This window comes from Pecten maximus, chromosome 8 (genome assembly GCF_902652985.1).
Source record: "Pecten maximus chromosome 8, xPecMax1.1, whole genome shotgun sequence".
NCBI lineage: Eukaryota > Metazoa > Mollusca > Bivalvia > Pectinida > Pectinidae > Pecten > Pecten maximus.
This window is the reverse complement of record NC_047022.1, coordinates 11,066,950-11,085,412: the sequence shown is the minus strand read 5'-3', so window position 1 is coordinate 11,085,412 and position 18,463 is coordinate 11,066,950. Positions and strand designations below refer to the sequence as shown.

At 40.3% G+C, this 18,463-nt stretch overlaps 1 long non-coding RNA gene across 1 annotated transcript; it reads left to right on the top strand.

Moving 5' to 3' along the window:
• Window positions 1–10,564: 10,564 nt before the first annotated feature.
• LOC117332455 lies at window positions 10,565–18,042 on the top strand. The gene is made up of 4 exons (XR_004533736.1): window positions 10,565–10,838; window positions 12,653–12,807; window positions 13,144–13,262; window positions 17,632–18,042. It is a non-coding gene; the product is annotated as an uncharacterized LOC117332455 (long non-coding RNA).
• The last annotated feature ends 421 nt before the right edge of the window (window positions 18,043–18,463 follow it).

Here is an 18,463-nt window from a genome sequence, read left to right as displayed (position 1 = left end):
CGTATACATCTTGTATCAAGCCACACGGGGTATATACGTCTTGTTTAAAGCCACCACATGACGTATACGTCTTGTATAAAGCCACCTTGGGACATATACATCTTGTAGAAAGCCACCACGGGACAATTATATCTTGAATCAAGCCACCACGGGACGTATACATCTTTTAAAAAGCCACTACGGGACATTTATATCTTGAATCAAGCCACCAAGGGACATATACATCTTGTATAAAGCCACCACGGGACAAATGCATCTTATATTAAGCCACACGGGACATATACATCTTGTATGAAGCCACTAGGGGACATATACATCCCATATAAAGCAACCGCGGGCCAAATACATCTTGTATAAAGTCACCATGGGACATTTACATTTTGTATAAAGCCACCACGGGAACTATACATCTTGTATAAAGCCGCCACTGGACATATAAATCACATATTAAGCCATCACGGGTGATGAGTGGATGGGATGCGGCCATGACTCGACCGTCTGAATTGGTTTCGGCCATCACTTGCCCGTTTGTATGGGTTTCGGCTATGACCTGCCCGTGTGTATGGGTTTCGGCATTCACTTGACCGTGTGTATAGGTTTCGGCATTCACTTGAGCGTGTGTATGGGTTTCGGCATTCACCTGCACGTGTGTGTGGGTTTCGGCCATCACTTGCCCGTGTGTATGGGATTCGGCATTCACTTGCCCGTGTGTATGTGTTTCGGCATTCACTTGACCGTGTGTATGGGTTTCGGCATTCACTTGACAGTGTGTATGGAATTCGGCATTCACTTGACCGTGTGTATGGGTTTCGGCATTCACTTGCCCGTGTGTATGGGATTCGGCATTCACTTGCCCGTGTGTGTGGGTTTCGGCATTCACTTGACCGTGTGTATGGGATTCGGCATTCACTTGCCCGTGTGTATGGGTTTCGGCATTCACTTGACCGTGTGTATGGGTTTCGGCATTCACTTGACCGTGTGTATGGGTTTCGGCATTCACTTGACAGTGTGTATGGGATTCGGCATTCACTTGCCGGTGTGTGAGTTTCGGCATTCACTTGACCGTGTGTATGAGTTTCGGCCATCACTTGCCCGTGTGTATGGGTTTCGGCATTCACTTGACCGTGTGTATGGGCTTCGGCATTCACTTGACCGTGGGTATGGGTTTCGGCATTCACTTGACCGTGTGTACGGGTTTCGGCTTTCACTTGCACGTGTGTGTGGGTTTCGGCCATCACTTGACAGTGTGTATGGGATTCGGCATTCACTTGCCCATGTGTATAGGTTTCGGCATTCACTTGACCGTGTGTTTGGGTTTCGACATTCACTTGACCGTTTGTATTGGTTTCGGCATTCACTTGCCCGTGTGTATGGGTTTCTGCATTCACTTGACCGTGTGTATGGGTTTCGGCATTCACTTGACCGTGTGTATGGGTTTCGGCATTCACTTGCCCGTGTGTATGGGATTCGGCATTCACTTGCCCGTGTGTGTGAGTTTCGGCATTCACTTGACCGTGTGTATGGGATTCGGCATTCACTTGCCCGTGTGTATGGGTTTCGGCATTCACTTGACCGTGTGTATGGGTTTCGGCATTCACTTGACCGTGTGTATGGGTTTCGGCATTCACTTGACAGTGTGTATGGGATTCGGCATTCACTTGCCGGTGTGTGAGTTTCGGCATTCACTTGACCGTGTGTATGAGTTTCGGCCATCACTTGCCCGTGTGTATGGGTTTCGGCATTCACTTGACCGTGTGTATGGGCTTCGGCATTCACTTGACCGTGGGTATGGGTTTCGGCATTCACTTGACCGTGTGTACGGGTTTCGGCTTTCACTTGCACGTGTGTGTGGGTTTCGGCCATCACTTGACAGTGTGTATGGGATTCGGCATTCACTTGCCCATGTGTATAGGTTTCGGCATTCACTTGACCGTGTGTTTGGGTTTCGACATTCACTTGACCGTGTGTATTGGTTTCGGCATTCACTTGCCCGTGTGTATGGGTTTCTGCATTCACTTGACCGTGTGTATGGGTTTCGGCATTCACTTGACCGTGTGTATGGGATTCGGCATTCACTTGACCGTGTGTATGGGTTTCGGCATTCACTTGCACGTGTGTGTGGGTTTCGGCCATCACTTGCCCGTGTGTATGGGTTTCGGCATTCACTTGCCCGTGTGTATGGGTTTCGGCATTCACTTGACCGTGTGTATGGGTTTCGGCATTCACTTGACCGTGTGTATGGGTTTCGGCATTCACTTGCCCGTGTGTATGTGTTTCGGCATTCACTTGACCGTGTGTATGTGTTTCGGCATTCACTTGACAATGTGTATGGGATTCGGCATTCACTTGCCCGTGTGTGTGAGGTTCGGCATTCACTTGACCGTGTGTATGGGATTCGGCATTCACTTGACAATGTGTATGGGATTCGGCATTCACTTGCCCGTGTGTGTGGGTTTCGGCATTCACTTGACCGTGTGTATGTGTTTCGGCATTCACTTGACAGTGTGTATGGGATTCGGCATTCAGTTGACCGTGTGTATGGGTTTCGGCATTCACTTGCCCGTGTGTATGGGTTTCGGCATTCACTTGCCCGTGTGTATGGGTTTCGGCATTCACTTGACCGTGTGTATGGGTTCCGGCATTCACTTGCCCGTGTGTATGTGTTTCGGCATTCACTTGACCGTGTGTATGTGTTTCGGCATTCACTTGACAATGTGTATGGGATTCGGCATTCACTTGCCCGTGTGTGTGAGGTTCGGCATTCACTTGACCGTGTGTATGGGATTCGGCATTCACTTGACAATGTGTATGGGATTCGGCATTCACTTGCCCGTGTGTGTGGGTTTCGGCATTCACTTGACCGTGTGTATGGGTTTCGGCATTCACTTGACAGTGTGTATGGGATTCGGCATTCAGTTGACCGTGTGTATGGGTTTCGGCATTCACTTGCCCGTGTGTATGTGTTTCGGCATTCAGTTGACCGTGTGTATGTGTTTCGGCATTCACTTGCCCGTGTGTATGTGTTTCGGCATTCACTTGACCGTGTGTATGGGTTTCGGCATTCACTTGACCGTGTGTATGGGTTTCGGCATTCACTTGACCGTGTGTATGGGTTTCGGCATTCACTTGACCGTGTGTATGGGATTCGGCATTCACTTGACAGTGTGTATGGGATTTCGGCATTCACTTGCCCGTGTGTATGGGTTTCGGCATTCACTTGACCGTGTGTATGGGTTTCGGCATTCACTTGCACGTGTGTATGGGTTTCGGCATTCACTTGACCGTGTGTATGGGATTCGGCATTCACTTGCCCGTGTGTATGGGTTTCGGCATTCACTTGACCGTGTGTATGGGTTTCGGCATTCACTTGACCGTGTGTATGGGTTTCGGCATTCACTTGCCCGTGTGTATGGGTTTCTGCATTCACTTGACCGTGTGTATGGGTTTCGGCATTCACTTGACCGTGTGTATGGGATTCGGCATTCACTTGACCGTGTGTATGGGTTTCGGCATTCACTTGACCGTGTGTATGGGTTTCGGCCATCACTTGCCCGTGTGTATGGGTTTCGGCATTCACTTGCCCGTGTGTATGGGTTTCGGCATTCACTTGACCGTGTGTATGGGTTTCGGCATTCACTTGACCGTGTGTATGGGTTTCGGCATTCACTTGCCCGTGTGTATGTGTTTCGGCATTCACTTGACCGTGTGTATGTGTTTCGGCATTCACTTGACAATGTGTATGGGATTCGGCATTCACTTGCCCGTGTGTGTGAGGTTCGGCATTCACTTGACCGTGTGTATGGGATTCGGCATTCACTTGACAGTGTGTATGGGATTCGGCATTCACTTGCCCGTGTGTGTGGGTTTCGGCATTCACTTGACCGTGTGTATGTGTTTCGGCATTCACTTGACAGTGTGTATGGGATTCGGCATTCAGTTGACCGTGTGTATGGGTTTCGGCATTCACTTGCCCGTGTGTATGGGTTTCGGCATTCACTTGCCCGTGTGTATGGGTTTCGGCATTCACTTGACCGTGTGTATGGGTTTCGGCATTCACTTGCCCGTGTGTATGTGTTTCGGCATTCACTTGACCGTGTGTATGTGTTTCGGCATTCACTTGACAATGTGTATGGGATTCGGCATTCACTTGCCCGTGTGTGTGAGGTTCGGCATTCACTTGACCGTGTGTATGGGATTCGGCATTCACTTGACAATGTGTATGGGATTCGGCATTCACTTGCCCGTGTGTGTGGGTTTCGGCATTCACTTGACCGTGTGTATGTGTTTCGGCATTCACTTGACAGTGTGTATGGGATTTGGCATTCAGTTGACCGTGTGTATGGGTTTCGGCATTCACTTGCCCGTGTGTATGTGTTTCGGCATTCAGTTGACCGTGTGTATGTGTTTCGGCATTCACTTGCCCGTGTGTATGTGTTTCGGCATTCAGTTGACAGTGTGTATGGGTTTCGGCATTCACTTGACCGTGTGTATGGGTTTCGGCATTCACTTGACCGTGTGTATGGGTTTCGGCATTCACTTGCCCGTGTGTATGGGATTCGGCATTCACTTGACAATGTGTATGGGATTCGGCATTCACTTGCCCGTGTGTGTGGGTTTCGGCATTCACTTGACCGTGTGTATGTGTTTCGGCATTCACTTGACAGTGTGTATGGGATTCGGCATTCCGTTGACCGTGTGTATGGGTTTCGGCATTCACTTGCCCGTTTGTATGTGTTTCGGCATTCACTTGACCGTGTGTATGGGTTTCGGCATTCACTTGCCCGTGTGTATGTGTTTCGGCATTCACTTGACAGTGTGTATGGGTTTCGGCATTCACTTGCTCGTGTGTATGTGTTTCGGCATTCACCTGCACGTGTGTGTGGGTTTCGGCCATCACTTGCCCGTGTGTATGGGTTTCGGCATTCACCTGCACGTGTGTGTGGGTTTCGGCCATCACTTGCCCGTGTGTATGGGATTCGGCATTCACTTGCCCGTGTGTATGTGTTTCGGCATTCACTTGACCGTGTGTATGGGTTTCGGCATTCACTTGACAGTGTGTATGGAATTCGGCATTCACTTGACCGTGTGTATGGGTTTCGGCATTCACTTGCCCGTGTGTATGGGATTCGGCATTCACTTGCCCGTGTGTGTGAGTTTCGGCATTCACTTGACCGTGTGTATGGGATTCGGCATTCACTTGCCCGTGTGTATGGGTTTCGGCATTCACTTGACCGTGTGTATGGGTTTCGGCATTCACTTGACCGTGTGTATGGGTTTCGGCATTCACTTGACAGTGTGTATGGGATTCGGCATTCACTTGCCGGTGTGTGAGTTTCGGCATTCACTTGACCGTGTGTATGAGTTTCGGCCATCACTTGCCCGTGTGTATGGGTTTCGGCATTCACTTGACCGTGTGTATGGGCTTCGGCATTCACTTGACCGTGGGTATTGGTTTCGGCATTCACTTGACAGTGTGTACGGGTTTCGGCTTTCACTTGCACGTGTGTGTGGGTTTCGGCCATCACTTGACAGTGTGTATGGGATTCGGCATTCACTTGCCCATGTGTATAGGTTTCGGCATTCACTTGACCGTGTGTTTGGGTTTCGACATTCACTTGACCGTGTGTATTGGTTTCGGCATTCACTTGCCCGTGTGTATGGGTTTCTGCATTCACTTGACCGTGTGTATGGGTTTCGGCATTCACTTGACCGTGTGTATGGGTTTCGGCATTCACTTGACCGTGTGTATGGGTTTCGGCATTCACTTGCACGTGTGTGTGGGTTTCGGCCATCACTTGCCCGTGTGTATGGGTTTCGGCATTCACTTGCCCGTGTGTATGGGTTTCGGCATTCACTTGACCGTGTGTATGGGTTTCGGCATTCACTTGACCGTGTGTATGGGTTTCGGCATTCACTTGCCCGTGTGTATGTGTTTCGGCATTCACTTGACCGTGTGTATGTGTTTCGGCATTCACTTGACAGTGTGTATGGGATTCGGCATTCACTTGCCCGTGTGTGTGAGGTTCGGCATTCACTTGACCGTGTGTATGGGATTCGGCATTCACTTGACAATGTGTATGGGATTCGGCATTCACTTGCCCGTGTGTGTGGGTTTCGGCATTCACTTGACCGTGTGTATGTGTTTCGGCATTCACTTGACAGTGTGTATGGGATTCGGCATTCAGTTGACCGTGTGTATGGGTTTCGGCATTCACTTGCCCGTGTGTATGGGTTTCGGCATTCACTTGCCCGTGTGTATGGGTTTCGGCATTCACTTGACCGTGTGTATGGGTTTCGGCATTCACTTGACCGTGTGTATGGGTTTCGGCATTCACTTGCCCGTGTGTATGTGTTTCGGCATTCACTTGACCGTGTGTATGTGTTTCGGCATTCACTTGACAGTGTGTATGGGATTCGGCATTCACTTGCCCGTGTGTGTGAGGTTCGGCATTCACTTGACCGTGTGTATGGGATTCGGCATTCACTTGACAATGTGTATGGGATTCGGCATTCACTTGCCCGTGTGTGTGGGTTTCGGCATTCACTTGACCGTGTGTATGTGTTTCGGCATTCACTTGACAGTGTGTATGGGATTCGGCATTCAGTTGACCGTGTGTATGGGTTTCGGCATTCACTTGCCCGTGTGTATGTGTTTCGGCATTCAGTTGACCGTGTGTATGTGTTTCGGCATTCACTTGCCCGTGTGTATGTGTTTCGGCATTCAGTTGACAGTGTGTATGGGTTTCGGCATTCACTTGACCGTGTGTATGGGTTTCGGCATTCACTTGACCGTGTGTATGGGTTTCGGCATTCACTTGCCCGTGTGTATGGGATTCGGCATTCACTTGACAATGTGTATGGGATTCGGCATTCACTTGCCCGTGTGTGTGGGTTTCGGCATTCACTTGACCGTGTGTATGTGTTTCGGCATTCACTTGACAGTGTGTATGGGATTCGGCATTCCGTTGACCGTGTGTATGGGTTTCGGCATTCACTTGCCCGTTTGTATGTGTTTCGGCATTCACTTGACCGTGTGTATGGGTTTCGGCATTCACTTGCCCGTGTGTATGTGTTTCGGCATTCACTTGACAGTGTGTATGGGTTTCGGCATTCACTTGCTCGTGTGTATGTGTTTCGGCATTCACTTGACCGTGTGTATGGGTTTCGGCATTCACTTGCCCGTGTGTATGTGTTTCGGCATTCACTTGACAGTGTGTATAAGGTTTTTACACCGGAAGTCATCAGTTGGCAGTGTCCAGTCGTGTTTTCAAATATTTGTATAATCAAAAAACGAAGTAGCTAGCAGCATTCGCGATGTCAATTTGGGTATGTTTGTAAAATTTTATCTCTCTAGGCTATTTGGAAATAGGGGCACCCAGTTGCCGGTATCCAGTCACGTGCATTCACTTGGCAGTGTATACATGTATGTGTGTGTGTGTGTGTGTGTGTGTGTGTTTGTAAATCCTGCCAACTGAATGCACACACACGCTTACGCACCAACAACTGAATGCACTTGAGCAAGTGAATGCCGATTTTCCGGCATTCACTTGACATTCTTTTTTTTCCGGTCTAAAATGATGTTTTTTATCATATATGTGAAAATTGTGACATGTTTCAGTTGGCAGGATTTTCGTGTAATGTGTGTTGCAGTTGTGTAAAAATGTTTGCATCGCGCGGTTTTTCAACACACACACACACACACCAATGCGCATGTTCGTTTTCAACCGGAAGCACATACAGGAGGAAGGTGACTTTTCGGGCACAGAGTAAGTAACGATTTTATAAATACCAGTCGTTGTATATTGTATAAAATATTTGAGCTATGTTATCAAGTGAATATTCAAGATTACCCAGTTTGATTTTTATCGCATACATCATTAGAATCTCATAATATTATCTATTAAATTAGGTAGATCTAGATCCGCCATCTTTGTCTCGATCTCCTCTTGGCTATAGGCTACAGCCTACAGTACTAGCACAGGGGCTTGGCACGATTTTCCAAATGATAGTCCATATATATATGTATATAGTATCAAGGGTAGTAACTACAAAGAGGGGGAAGACGAACGTATTTAAAAAAATAATAATTTGTCGTATTCTGCGGGTCAAAAATCTTAGTGACACATACATTACACTAAAGAGAAATGTTTTATCTTTCCAATGAGTGTTCGATGAACAAAATTGGCCAAGTATTATCCAAGTTATGACCTGACGAATTCGGAAATAGATACTGAAATGGCTAGGTCGGAATCTCCCTGTCCGGTTGAATAGTCGCCTCGCCTCTAATGGGTACCTCAATAACCATTCAGAAATCGAAAAATCGACGCTTGCAGCGGTATAGAGTAACCATAACTATGTCAATATAGGATGTCGGTTGGTTATGTTATCCGTCATGTGCCGTAGCCAATTCCATATTACATCACCGAGCTTACCGTCAGCAAAAAGAACCACCATCTTTCCCTTCATTCGGAACGCTTCTTGGCTGTACCACCACTGTAACGACATAAACAAAGTCACGAAAGGTTAGGGAAAGATGGCGGTTCTTTTTGCTGACGGTAAGCTCGGTGATGTAATATGGAATTGGCTACGGCACATGACGGATAACATAACCAACCGACATCCTATATTGACATAGTTATGGTTACTCTATACCGCTGCAAGCGTCGATTTTTCGATTTCTGAATGGTTATTGAGGTACCCATTAGAGGCGAGGCGACTATTCAACCGGACAGGGAGATTCCGACCTAGCCATTTCAGTATCTATTTCCGAATTCGTCAGGTCATAACTTGGATAATACTTGGCCAATTTTGTTCATCGAACACTCATTGGAAAGATAAAACATTTCTCTTTAATGTAATGTATGTGTCACTAAGATTTTTGACCCGCAGAATACGACAAATTATTTTTTTTTAAATACGTTCGTCTTCCCCCTCTTTGTAGTTACTACCCTTGATACTATATACATATATATATGGACTATCATTTGGAAAATCGTGCCAAGCCCCTGTGAGTACTAGTGTAGCTGTACTCAGGGCCTACTTTTATATTTATACAAAGTATTTTAATGTGGATCCTGTTGCCTAAATTAATTGACCTATCATATTGAAGATTGTGTCAGTATAATGAAATGTTGTGCGAGACAGGAATAGAAATTATTTAAAGGTCGCAGGACTTGACGGGAATAGATTCGGCGGATAGGCCTACCCGACTTTAAGAATATAATCTTATGACATTAATGATTACCATGTCATTTTGAAGGTGCGAGTCAAACACAGAACAAGCAAATGAAGAATGTAGATGCTTGCTCTCGCTAATATTGTTGAAAATGTTTGCCTTGCTATCTAATGTTCTTTTGTACTTGCGCGCTGAGCCAACTCACAACCAGTATAACCTAATGGCAAATAAAGCGAATAGTGTAGTTTGACTCATCATGAAGATCATCTGTTTTTTTAGACGAGTCAATGTTCAAAGTGTTGTTTAAATTGATAGTTCAACCACAGGGGGCGGGCATGTCTAGTCTTATAATAGAAAATAGCCAGCAATATCTATATATATCAAGACTTGATATATATATGTATTTCTGGCTATTTTTAATGTAAGACTAGACATGCCCCTTTGTTCAACCTTAAGATGACAGAACAAAATTTTGTACTGTTGATCCACCATTTTGTAAGCGACGGTACGACTAACCACCCGAATCGGAACGCAATGGACCGAAAAGACCACATATGATGGTGTTTTTCTTTTGCATAGTTTAAATTAAGAAAACTAAGGTTATTATTTCCCAAAACCTGTTATATTTATTAAAAAAAATCATTATTTATAAATTATCAGGGGTAAAATATATAAAAATAAATGTTGTATATTTTCCTTTTTGCTCCATCGCGCAGTGATTAGGGTAATTACTAAATTAGGACGCCTGCGACCTACATTGTTAGCAATATGGCGTCGAGTCTAGTATGAAATTTTGACTAGCGTAAAGCGAGGGTCTATACGGACGGAATAAAACACCTAGATGGGACTAAATGGGTGTTCTGAGGTAAATAAATATCTCATTTATCCATATATGTAAGGTAGGTGTTATGTCAAACCCGATTTTATTGTATTTGCACCAAATTCTTAGCGACACCAAACGGTGACAGATAATTCCAGGTTTTCATGATATAGTAGTGCGTTCTGGCCCTACACCAGACATGGTGACAGGGCCAGAGAAAACTCGGGCTATATATATATATATGTCTCGTCGGACAGCGTGACCGACAGCATGACTGCAGGTTTCTATTGGCGGTAAAATATTAGCATTTTCGATGTTACTAAGGGTGAAAAAATACATATTACATATTACATGTTACTGTAAGTAGACCGGTTTATCCTTCAGTTGTTTTTTTCAAAGTTCACAAGCAGCTTTTCTGATTACAAAGTATATCAATAATCTTCCACAAACATTAAAGAAATAAGGAAAGAACTATACTCAGCTATTGGAAAGTTGACAGCAGATAAATACATGTTTTCTTGAATATATATAGAATAGGAATAACCAGATTAAGATATTTCATCTACAAATGTAGCTGTCTGACTGTAAAGTCCAATACCCGGTATTAAATTTCTTGTTATATGACCTCAGACCTTGACATTTCTCAGGGCCTTTGACCCTTTGATTTATTTTGAGGTATTAAAAGTTTATGTCCACAAACTTAGCAAAAAGTCTTGAGAGATTATGTAATAATTAATCTTTTTAAAATTGTAGCATGAAGAGATTGCGGACGCGTTGCCAGAGAATGGCTTCAAAGAAAAATGGATACTCCGTGATTTCAGAAAGAAATTTATGCAGACAAAGGTAAAATACTTAATTCTAATTAAAGGCACCTTTTATTATCAGGGATCAATCTAGGGTTTAGGGGAATATACCCTTTTCTGTATTCAGGGGAAAATAGCCGGGGTTCCAAGGGGCCGCAGGCTGAAAATGATTTTAAGCATTCCAAGACTATTTAGATTGGCTCTACTGACAGCTTTCAAGCGTGTGAGATTCTTTTTAAAAAACAGAAAATAAACACAGTACATATTTCTTCCAGGGGGTTTACTTGTTTCACTGGGACACTATTGCATATATGTTTACATATTCTGTATTCATATTAAAGATCAAGCCTTCTCTCTTTCTTATTTTTGAATATGTCCACCATTTCCTCTGTTTTTCCCTCGGAACATATCCTCATCAGTGCATCAAGTGACCCTGACCAAGACGATTCCTTCGTTTGAAAGTCCACTGCCGGCCTGGTTGTCATTTGTGTCCGTCCTTGGTTTCTTGCTGAACAAATCTGTTAGTTTCTTTGTTCCATATGCATCCCTTTTGGAAAGCTTTTTCACGTAGAATCGGTCTTTGTGAGACATAATTGTAAACGTAAACAGTGTTAAGAATTGTTATCATGCCACCGGAAGCACGTGTAGTCGATTACTAGTTTCGTTCAACCAGACGCTTGCTGATAGTACACAGAAAATGTGACGTGTCAAGCGCCTGATTGAACGAGACAAGAACAAGATTTAATATTCGCCTCGATAATTATTTCTTGCAAAACAAAACAAAACGATCGCGGAGAAAACATCAAAAAGTAATCTATTATGAAATAGGGGAAATTGTATGAGAAAACGGTATTTTCCAGGTCGAAATAGGGGAAATATCTAAGTTCTGAGGGGAATATTCTGCAGAAGGGGAATTTTATCACCGAGGGGAAACTACCGAATCCGGTAGTAAAACGGCCCTAGATTGATCCCTGATTATATACATTCAGTATGTACAAATACAATATAACCTGGTCTGGTCCGAAGGAACTAATTAAAAAGCAATAGATATCACTCATATTTGACTAGCATCCCTAGGTCATGGAGATTCAAAACACTACAAATGTTTGGGTCGGGGTAAAAAGTGAGCAATTTTTTTTTTATTGCTAAACAACTAATTATCCGGAAATAAGCCCTTTATCATGCCTTAGATGCCTGTCTCCTCTTACATTTTTCAATTTACTTCTTTGAAAGTTGGTAGGCTTATAACCAGGATATGAAATTGTGTGTCTAAAAAGAATTTTGATTTAACTTTTTTTTAGCAGAAGTTATTCTTTTTTATTTATTTTGAGTGTTCAAATCTTGTCACAGTCTTAAGATCTCCTACACGTTTACTTTGTAGTTAAAGTGAGATTTATAGTATGCCAGCTAGCTATATATATACAGTCACTTTTAAGGTAATGCAAATCTTCTATATTAATTCAATAGAACACTATATGGCATTTTATAGGTATAGATTGTTCCGTCCTATGGTACTCTTGTATCTTACTTGGATTGAATACTGAAATCTGAAAATAGTTTCTTACTTATAGGACCTTCTGTGTTCGATTGACAAGGGCATATTGGTTGTAGTGTAATTATAGCTCTATATTTTGTGTTCTGTCTGTGTAATGTGTTGTGATCATTCGTATGTATTAGAATCACTTCATTGATCATTTATTTCTTTAGCAATACATGTATATATATAACCAACTCAAATGGATATGTTTATCCAAATCAAGTATCTTTTTATTGAGCAATACTGTCGCTATTACCTAACAATATGTACAAAATCCTATATATATACAAAGTAAGAAAATTTATTATTCTTTATAGGGCGAGGTGTAAAAACAATCAATAAAAGGCGGCATGGCGACCTCCTTCTCCCTTACCATGAATCTATGATTTCAAAAGAAAAATGGGACAGAGGGGAATAGCAAAGAAGCTCTGGATTTAGTCGGGGTTTTTTTTGACTGAAGGAAACAGTTCTGGTGAGTATTTCATCACAACGTATCCAATAGCTTGTTAAATGCCCATCTGTTAAATGCATATCCCTGTAATTTGAAAATTGTTTCAAAAAGCAAAATATTTCCTTTGTAATTAATCCCTGTTATTAACATAATTTGGTGTATCTCAAGGGAAATCCCTGTTAAAATTAAATCCACCTTTTTTTTTTCTTTAAATGGCATTGTAGCTTGAATGTTTATGCAGAAATGAAAAGGACCTGACTTACAGTCTTAGAGTAATTACAGATTTGTATTTCAATTTTCATTGACACATCTCTGATTGTATATGCACATTTGTATTTATTTTACTTTTTTCTGAAGTGTGGATGCAACCGAAGAAAATGAATTATTGGGAGACTGGTAAACCTGGTGATGTATGGCAAGCATTCCAAGCAAAACATGAAATGTGTTGATGGCCACCTATGTCACTTTTCAACAAGGTGAGTGTAAATTATCGTAATATATGATATCAGTATTATTACAGTAAAATCTTGTTGTCTCAAACTCTGATAACTCGAAGACTTACACAAGTAATTTCAATTCTGACTGTAAACTGATACAAAATATACACGGTAACAGGACTGTAAACTAATATAAAATATACTTGGTAACCTTGAATGCTCTGGTTATATCTCAAATTTAAGTTTTTCATAACTTCGAGAAAAAGAAGTTCAGCTGAACTAAGAATCTGAATATTGTGCCATCACTGAAAGTTAATGTCTGCAGAACATGTCAGATATATATGCAGAGTTGATCGTAATTTTACAAGAAGTCAATTGATTCTTGGTGAAGGTTACTGGGTTAAAGGTCAAGGTCACTAGATTGTCACAAGATATGCCCTTGCTAGCTTGTCAGTGTTCTAGTTTGATTTGTCCAGTTGACTTCTTCAAAATTAGTGTAAGTAATTTAGACAAGTTTACTTACATAAAGTGAACCTATATTCATATAGGGAAAAGACATTGTTGAGTAAATATCTTATTACATAAAATCTGTATCTGAAAGCCTGTATGGTTTACTTAGAAGCCATCAGGGATGTTTCAATCCGTCTATGACTGACCAATAAAGTAGCCTTTTTTTCTGTCATCATGCGTCATCCCTTTGTATGTAGCCTAATATCAATCAGGTCTCGGAGGAGTTCAAAAATGGGAATTATTATACAGAACTCGTAGTTAATTCCCTTTGTAATTATATTATTATTAGACTTTGTGAACATATTATAAAAATCAACCAAGTTTGATGAAACTTTGTATGAGGCTTTATATCATGGTTCATGTACAGACCATGAAAATTGCTTAAATTTCAAATCAGTGCTTGAAAAGTCCAGGTATTTTCATTAACTCTCAAAAGTCCTTGAAATGTTCTTGGATTTTCATATTTAGTCTTAGAGTTTACTAAGTTACAGAATTAAGAAAAACCAAGGAAACATTTTCATATTGATTTCTAAATGTAGTTCAAAGATTTTATAGTAGCCAGACATCCAATACAAGCAAAGTCTTTTGAGTGCTTTACAGAATAAGAATGGTTAAGTTCTTCTTATTTTAAGTAACAAGATGTTAAAAAATACTGGATGACACTCCTAATTTGGGTGTCAGGTGGCTGATATATGTAATTCTTTGTTTTGATATTGATGTTCATCTTCTGAAAGGTGACGAGTTTTCGCATAAATGTTTTAAGAAGAATAGTCATATAATGAGTGTGCTGGATTGAAATTAGATCAGTGAGACCTATATGTACTTTGACAGTTAGGTACTTTTATAGTCAGATCAATTAATTATGGGTTCAATCAGAGTCAATTATCAATTACACACAGACAGGGCATAATAACATGTATACCTAAGGGAGATAAGCCTCGACAATATCTTAAAAACTGGAGACCAATTTCTTTACTCAATATTATTTATAAAATTGCATCAGGATCAATAGCTAACCGAATAAAAATAGTTTTGAACAAATTAATTCATACTGGTCAAACAGGTTTCATCTCGGGACGTTATATTGGGGAAAACACTCGAATTGTTTATGATATTATGCAATATGCAGAAGATAAAAATATACCTGGAATGTTGTTGATTATTGATTTTGAAAAGGCTTTTGACTCTGTTTCCTGGAAGTTCATTGATAAAGTTCTCGATTTTTTTAAATTTGGGAAAGATATTAAGAAATGGGTGAAGGTTCTACAAAACAATTCAAGCTCAGCGATTAATCAAGGGGGAAATCTGTCTCCATTTTTTGAAATAGAGAGAGGCTGTAGGCAGGGGGACCCAATTGCACCATACATATTCATAATGTGTGCTGAAATCTTAGCTATTAGAATAAGGAATAATAATAATATAAAAGGTATTGATATTGATAATATTCCTATTTTACTGTCTCAATATGCTGATGACACTTCACTGATCTTGGATGGAACAGAGAAATCCCTTAAAGAATCTATTGATGAATTAAAATCTGTTGCAAAAATATCAGGATTGAAAATAAATGTATCTAAAACCCAGGCTATTTGGATTGGAAGCAAAAAATATAGTGATGAAGTTGTCTACCCTGAACTGAATCTACAGTGGGGAAATCAAACATTTACACTTTTAGGAATTGAATTTCATGTTGACCTTCATCGAATACCTAAACTAAATTATGATAAGAAATTAGTAAAGTTAAAGGCACTTATTAGAATTTGGGAACGACGAGTCTTAACTCCAATCGGTAGAATTCATATTATAAAGGCTTTATTAATTTCTCAGTTCAATCATCTCTTTATCTCTTTGCCAAATCCAGATGAGAATTTCCTGAAAAAATTAAACACAGAATTGTATTGTTTTCTTTGGAAAAGTAAAATAGATAAGGTGAAAAGAGATGTAACTATTAAAAAATACATTGATGGGGGGCTAAAAATGTTACATGTGAAGTCATTTATTGAATCTTTGAAGCTAACATGGTTAAGGAGACTTTTTACAAGTTCAAGTAAATGGCAGTTAATTCTTAGATCTTTTGCTGATGATCACCTTATGGCTAACTGTGGGATGGAATATATCTCAATATGTCACAATAAATGTAAAAATCTATTCTGGAAAGATGTCTTTAAAGCATGGATAAAACTCTCTAACAAAAACAATTGATATGAATCCCCAGATATGTTGGCTAAAACACCAATTTGGTATAATAAATTAATTAAAGTAGATAATCAGAATATTTTTTATCAAGATTGGTACAATAAAGGAATTATTGTAATTAGAGACTTAATAAACAAAAACAATAATTCATTTTACTCCTTCGAAGAATTTCAACGAGTCTTTGATATTAATACAAACATCCTTAAATATCAAGGACTTATCTCAGCTATTAGAAAACATATTCAGAAACAGGAACTATCATCTCCTATATAGCCATTTATACCAATTGATATGGAAATTCTTTTTCGCAGTAAAAAGGGAACAAAAGACTTTTACTATTTACTCAGTAAAAATAACATAATATCCACTGGAAGAAAAAAATGGGATATCTTCAACTTTGATAATGAAACATGGAGGAAAATATACAAATTGCCATTTTATATATTATAACCAAAAATTCAAAACTACAGTGGCTACAATATAGAATTAATCAACACATCTTAACAACAAATTCATTTCTATTTAAGGCAGGAATAGCAGAAAATCCGTATTGCTACTGGTGCAAAACTGATATTGAAACAATAGAACATACACTTTGGGAATGTGATAAGGTGCAAGTTATGTTACAAAATTTTGAGTTTTTATTAGATTCTTTAATGATACCTTTCGCATATAATAAGGAAACTTTTATTTTTGGATTCTATAATCAAGATGGAATAAGAACACCAATAGACAGTACAATCATTTTAATTATTAAACAGTATATTTATTCAACAAGGTGTCTACAAAATAATTTATCTTTGACTGGTCTCAAAAAAACTATTAAAGATCATTATGTTACACAAAAATATATTGCAATGGGTAAAGGGGACAAGTATAAGGAAAATTTTCAAAATGAATGGAAAAAGTGGCAAAAATTACTTAATATCTCTTAGAACTTCAATTTGCTGATTATTGTCCTTAGATTCTTATGTACTGCTATACTTTGTAATGTTATATTTAACCAAAGTTAATACATATTATTGTTTCTATAAGATTTCAAAATAAAATTTTATTGCTATAATCATATGTGATGACACTTGCGGACGACAATACATGTTTAAATCCTCTTGTCTTTCCCTTGCCAGTCTTCATTCATATACAGTAAAGCTGGTCTAATTATAAGTCAGACCTAAATTGTCTTACCAGCAATTCTGTCTGTCCTGGGTACATTTGGGTAGACTACAGTCCATACTGTAAATATTAGATTTTCTGATACCTCTCTCTGTCTCTCTCTCCCTCTCTCTCTCTGTCTCTATGTCTGTCTTTGTTACTATATATATGTCTTTGTCCATGTTTCTTGTTTCGTTCCTATTGCGTTATTGTTATGATTTTTCTGTTTGCTCTACAACTTCTCTTCTGCTTTCTTCCTTTCTTTAAATACAGTGGGAAAGTAACATTAAGAAAGTTCATCAAAAGTGAATGATTTTATGAATCTGGATTAAGATGTATGTATTTGTGTTGGATCATCTACAGTTCTATGGTGCTGTAATAATGATTATTCTGAATACAATTGTATACTATGTACTTTACACTGTATGAAAATCTCTGAAAAAATAAAACAAATACAAAAAAAAATATGTACTTTGACCCTGATATGAAATAATGAGTTAGCAGGTTACCATCGCTTTGAGATTAATGATAATTCTAATCTCTCTTTCAGGCTAAATATGGAGGGCAAGGCTACAGCGCAAGTCCTTTGTCAGAAGGTCATGGACAATTCAGGAAAAGGCTGCAGTACAACAGCAACTAGGGAAACATCTTTTGCTGAAAATGTTACCAGGGAAGGCTAATTGTTAAGAGGTCCTCCGAAAAGAACCAGTGTTGCATGGCAGAACCTGGAAACAAACTAAGGACCTCATCTGGAACTGTAATATAAGAAGACAGTCAAGGAGAATTTGCTTGTATCAGATCAGGCTGTTAGTGAGACTATATGATATTGCTGCCTATTGATTGTGTGTATCCAATATGGTTGTCAGTTGACTGTATATCAGATGTGACTATCAGTTGACTGTGTGTATCAGATATGGCTGTCAGTTGAGAATGTGTATCATATATGGCTGTCAGTTGATAGTGTGTATCGGATATGGCTGTCAGTTTACAGTGTATATAAGATGTGGGTGTCAGTACAGTGTGTATCAGATATGGCTGTCAGTTGATAGTGTGTATTGGATATGGCTGTCAGTTGACAATGCGTATCAGATATGGCTTTCAGTTGACTATCAGATGTGGCTGTCAGTTGACTGTGTGTATCGATTATGGCTGTCAGTTGATAATGCGTATCGGATATGGCTGTCAGTTGACAATGTGTATCATATATGGCTGTCGGTTGATAGTGTGTATCGGATATGGCTGTCAGTTGACAATGCGTATCGGATATGGCTGTCAGTTGATAGTGTGTATCGGATATGGCTGTCAGTTGACAATGCGTATCAGATATGGCTTTCAGTTGACGGTGTGTATCAGATATAGCTGTCAGTAAGGTGTGTATAAAG